Below are 5,265 nucleotides of genomic sequence, written 5' to 3' on the forward strand. Positions count from 1 at the left end.
AGGTGAAAATGTCAAAATCTTCAAAATGAGCATAAGCACAATTAAATTAATGCTGGAATCATCTTCAGGATGCTAGAATACACTAAATACAGCAAAAATGTTGAGTCTACAACGTTTTGTTTAGGTGTGAGAGCCAAAATGAACTTTTTATGGCTTTAAATGCGTTTTCAGCCTGATTGTGCACTTTAGGTGAAAATGTCAAAATCTTCAAAATGAGCATAAGCACAATGAAATTAATGCTGGAATCATCTTCAGGATGCTAGAATACACTAAATACAGCAAAAATTTTGAGTCTACAACGTTTAGTTTAGGTGTGAGAGCCAAAATGAACTTTTTATTGCTTTAAACGCGTTTTCAGCCCCTGATTGTACACTTAAGGTGAAAATGTCAAAATCTTAAAAATGAGCATAAGCACAATGAAATTAATGCTGGAATCATCTTCAGGATGCTAGAATACACTAAATACAGCAAAAATTTTGAGTCTACAACGTTTAGTTTAGGTGTGAGAGCCAAAATGAACTTTTTATTGCTTTAAACGCGTTTTCAGCCCCTGATTGTACACTTAAGGTGAAAATGTCAAAATCTTCAAAATGAGCATAAGCACAATGAAATTAATGCTGGAATCATCTTCAGGATGCTAGAATACACTAAATACAGCAAAAATTTTGAGTCTACAACGTTTAGTTTAGGTGTGAGAGCCAAAATGAACTTTTTATTGCTTTAAACGCGTTTTCAGCTTGATTGTGCACTTTAGGTGAAAATGTCAAAATCTTAAAAATGAGCATAAGCACAATGAAATTAATGCTGGAATCATCTTCAGGATGCTAGAATACACTAAATACAGCAAAAATTTTGAGTCTACAACGTTTAGTTTAGGTGTGAGAGCCAAAATGAACTTTTTATTGCTTTAAACGCGTTTTCAGCCCCTGATTGTACACTTAAGGTGAAAATGTCAAAATCTTCAAAATGAGAATAAGCACAATGAAATTAATGCTGGAATTATCTTCAGGATGCTAGAATACACTAAATACAGCAAAAATTTTGAGTCTACAACGTTTAGTTTAGGTGTGAGAGCCATAATGAACTTTTTATGGCTTTAAATGCGTTTTCAGCCTGATTGTGCACTTTAGGTGAAAATGTCAAAATCTTCAAAATGAGCATAAGCACAATGAAATTAATGCTGGAATCATCTTCAGGATGCTAGAATACACTAAATACAGCAAAAATTTTGAGTCTACAACGTTTAGTTTAGGTGTGAGAGCCAAAATGAACTTTTTATGGCTTTAAATGCGTTTTCAGCCTGATTGTGCACTTTAGGTGAAAATGTCAAAATCTTCAAAATGAGCATAAGCACAATGAAATTAATGCTGGAATCATCTTCAGGATGCTAGAATACACTAAATACAGCAAAAATTTTGAGTCTACAACGTTTAGTTTAGGTGTGAGAGCCAAAATGAACTTTTTATTGCTTTAAACGCGTTTTCAGCCCCTGATTGTACACTTAAGGTGAAAATGTCAAAATCTTAAAAATGAGCATAAGCACAATGAAATTAATGCTGGAATCATCTTCAGGATGCTAGAATACACTAAATACAGCAAAAATTTTGAGTCTACAACGTTTAGTTTAGGTGTGAGAGCCAAAATGAACTTTTTATTGCTTTAAACGCGTTTTCAGCCCCTGATTGTACACTTAAGGTGAAAATGTCAAAATCTTCAAAATGAGCATAAGCACAATGAAATTAATGCTGGAATCATCTTCAGGATGCTAGAATACACTAAATACAGCAAAAATTTTGAGTCTACAACGTTTAGTTTAGGTGTGAGAGCCAAAATGAACTTTTTATTGCTTTAAACGCGTTTTCAGCTTGATTGTGCACTTTAGGTGAAAATGTCAAAATCTTAAAAATGAGCATAAGCACAATGAAATTAATGCTGGAATCATCTTCAGGATGCTAGAATACACTAAATACAGCAAAAATTTTGAGTCTACAACGTTTAGTTTAGGTGTGAGAGCCAAAATGAACTTTTTATTGCTTTAAACGCGTTTTCAGCCCCTGATTGTACACTTAAGGTGAAAATGTCAAAATCTTCAAAATGAGCATAAGCACAATGAAATTAATGCTGGAATCATCTTCAGGATGCTAGAATACACTAAATACAGCAAAAATTTTGAGTCTACAACGTTTAGTTTAGGTGTGAGAGCCAAAATGAACTTTTTATGGCTTTAAATGCGTTTTCAGCCTGATTGTGCACTTTAGGTGAAAATGTCAAAATCTTCAAAATGAGCATAAGCACAATGAAATTAATGCTGGAATCATCTTCAGGATGCTAGAATACACTAAATACAGCAAAAATTTTGAGTCTACAACGTTTAGTTTAGGTGTGAGAGCCAAAATGAACTTTTTATTGCTTTAAACGCGTTTTCAGCCTGATTGTGCACTTTAGGTGAAAATGTCAAAATCTTAAAAATGAGCATAAGCACAATGAAATTAATGCTGGAATCATCTTCAGGATGCTAGAATACACTAAATACAGCAAAAATTTTGAGTCTACAACGTTTAGTTTAGGTGTGAGAGCCAAAATGAACTTTTTATTGCTTTAAACGCGTTTTCAGCCCCTGATTGTACACTTAAGGTGAAAATGTCAAAATCTTCAAAATGAGCATAAGCACAATGAAATTAATGCTGGAATCATCTTCAGGATGCTAGAATACACTAAATACAGCAAAAATGTTGAGTCTACAACGTTTTGTTTAGGTGTGAGAGCCAAAATGAACTTTTTAAGGCTTTAAATGCGTTTTCAGCCTGATTGTGCACTTTAGGTGAAAATGTCAAAATCTTAAAAATGAGCATAAGCACAATTAAATTAATGCTGGAATCATCTTCAGGATGCTAGAATACACTAAATACAGCAAAAATTTTGAGTCTACAACGTTTAGTTTAGGTGTGAGAGCCAAAATGAACTTTTTATTGCTTTAAACGCGTTTTCAGCCCCTGATTGTACACTTAAGGTGAAAATGTCAAAATCTTCAAAATGACCATAAGCACAATGAAATTAATGCTGGAATCATCTTCAGGATGCTAGAATACACTAAATACAGCAAAAATTTTGAGTCTACAACGTTTAGTTTAGGTGTGAGAGCCAAAATGAACTTTTTATTGCTTTAAACGCGTTTTCAGCCTGATTGTGCACTTTAGGTGAAAATGTCAAAATCTTAAAAATGAGCATAAGCACAATGAAATTATTGCTGGAATCATCTTCAGGATGCTAGAATACACTAAATACAGCAACAATTTTGAGTCTACAACGTTTAGTTTAGGTGTGAGAGCCAAAATGAACTTTTTATTGCTTTAAACGCGTTTTCAGCCCCTGATTGTACACTTAAGGTGAAAATGTCAAAATCTTCAAAATGAGCATAAGCACAATGAAATTAATGCTGGAATCATCTTCAGGATGCTAGAATACACTAAATACAGCAAAAATGTTGAGTCTACAACGTTTTGTTTAGGTGTGAGAGCCAAAATGAACTTTTTATGGCTTTAAATGCGTTTTCAGCCTGATTGTGCACTTTAGGTGAAAATGTCAAAATCTTCAAAATGAGCATAAGCACAATGAAATTAATGCTGGAATCATCTTCAGGATGCTAGAATACACTAAATACAGCAAAAATTTTGAGTCTACAACGTTTAGTTTAGGTGTGAGAGCCAAAATGAACTTTTTATTGCTTTAAACGCGTTTTCAGCCCCTGATTGTACACTTAAGGTGAACATGTCAAAATCTTAAAAATGAGCATAAGCACAATGAAATTAATGCTGGAATCATCTTCAGGATGCTAGAATACACTAAATACAGCAAAAATGTTGAGTCTACAACGTTTTGTTTAGGTGTGAGAGCCAATATGAACTTTTTATGGCTTTAAATGCGTTTTCAGCCTGATTGTGCACTTTAGGTGAAAATGTCAAAATCTTCAAAATGAGCATAAGCACAATGAAATTAATGCTGGAATCATCTTCAGGATGCTAGAATACACTAAATACAGCAAAAATTTTGAGTCTACAACGTTTAGTTTAGGTGTGAGAGCCAAAATGAACTTTTTATTGCTTTAAACGCGTTTTCAGCCTGATTGTGCACTTTAGGTGAAAATGTCAAAATCTTAAAAATGAGCATAAGCACAATGAAATTAATGCTGGAATCATCTTCAGGATGCTAGAATACACTAAATACAGCAACAATTTTGAGTCTACAACGTTTAGTTTAGGTGTGAGAGCCAAAATGAACTTTTTATGGCTTTAAATGCGTTTTCAGCCTGATTGTGCACTTTAGGTGAAAATGTCAAAATCTTCAAAATGAGCATAAGCACAATGAAATTAATGCTGGAATCATCTTCAGGATGCTAGAATACACTAAATACAGCAAAAATTTTGAGTCTACAACGTTTAGTTTAGGTGTGAGAGCCAAAATGAACTTTTTATTGCTTTAAACGCGTTTTCAGCCTGATTGTGCACTTTAGGTGAAAATGTCAAAATCTTAAAAATGAGCATAAGCACAATGAAATTAATGCTGGAATCATCTTCAGGATGCTAGAATACACTAAATACAGCAAAAATTTTGAGTCTACAACGTTTAGTTTAGGTGTGAGAGCCAAAATGAACTTTTTATTGCTTTAAACGCGTTTTCAGCCCCTGATTGTACACTTAAGGTGAAAATGTCAAAATCTTCAAAATGAACATAAGCACAATGAAATTAATGCTGGAATCATCTTCAGGATGCTAGAATACACTAAATACAGCAAAAATTTTGAGTCTACAACGTTTAGTTTAGGTGTGAGATTCAAAATGAACTTTTTATTGCTTTAAACGCGTTTTCAGCCCCTGATTGTACACTTAAGGTGAAAATGTCAAAATCTTCAAAATGAGCATAAGCACAATGAAAATAATGCTGGAATCATCTTCAGGATGCTAGAATACACTAAATACAGCAAAAATTTTGAGTCTACAACGTTTAGTTTAGGTGTGAGAGCCAAAATGAACTTTTTATTGCTTTAAACGCGTTTTCAGCCTGATTGTGCACTTTAGGTGAAAATGTCAAAATCTTAAAAATGAGCATAAGCACAATGAAATTAATGCTGGAATCATCTTCAGGATGCTAGAATACACTAAATACAGCAAAAATTTTGAGTCTACAACGTTTAGTTTAGGTGTGAGAGCCAAAATGAACTTTTTATTGCTTTAAACGCGTTTTCAGCCCCTGATTGTACACTTAAGG

The sequence above is a fragment of the Vanacampus margaritifer genome, unplaced genomic scaffold, assembly GCF_051991255.1.
Source record: "Vanacampus margaritifer isolate UIUO_Vmar unplaced genomic scaffold, RoL_Vmar_1.0 HiC_scaffold_25, whole genome shotgun sequence".
In the NCBI taxonomy this organism is placed as follows: Eukaryota; Metazoa; Chordata; class Actinopteri; order Syngnathiformes; family Syngnathidae; genus Vanacampus; species Vanacampus margaritifer.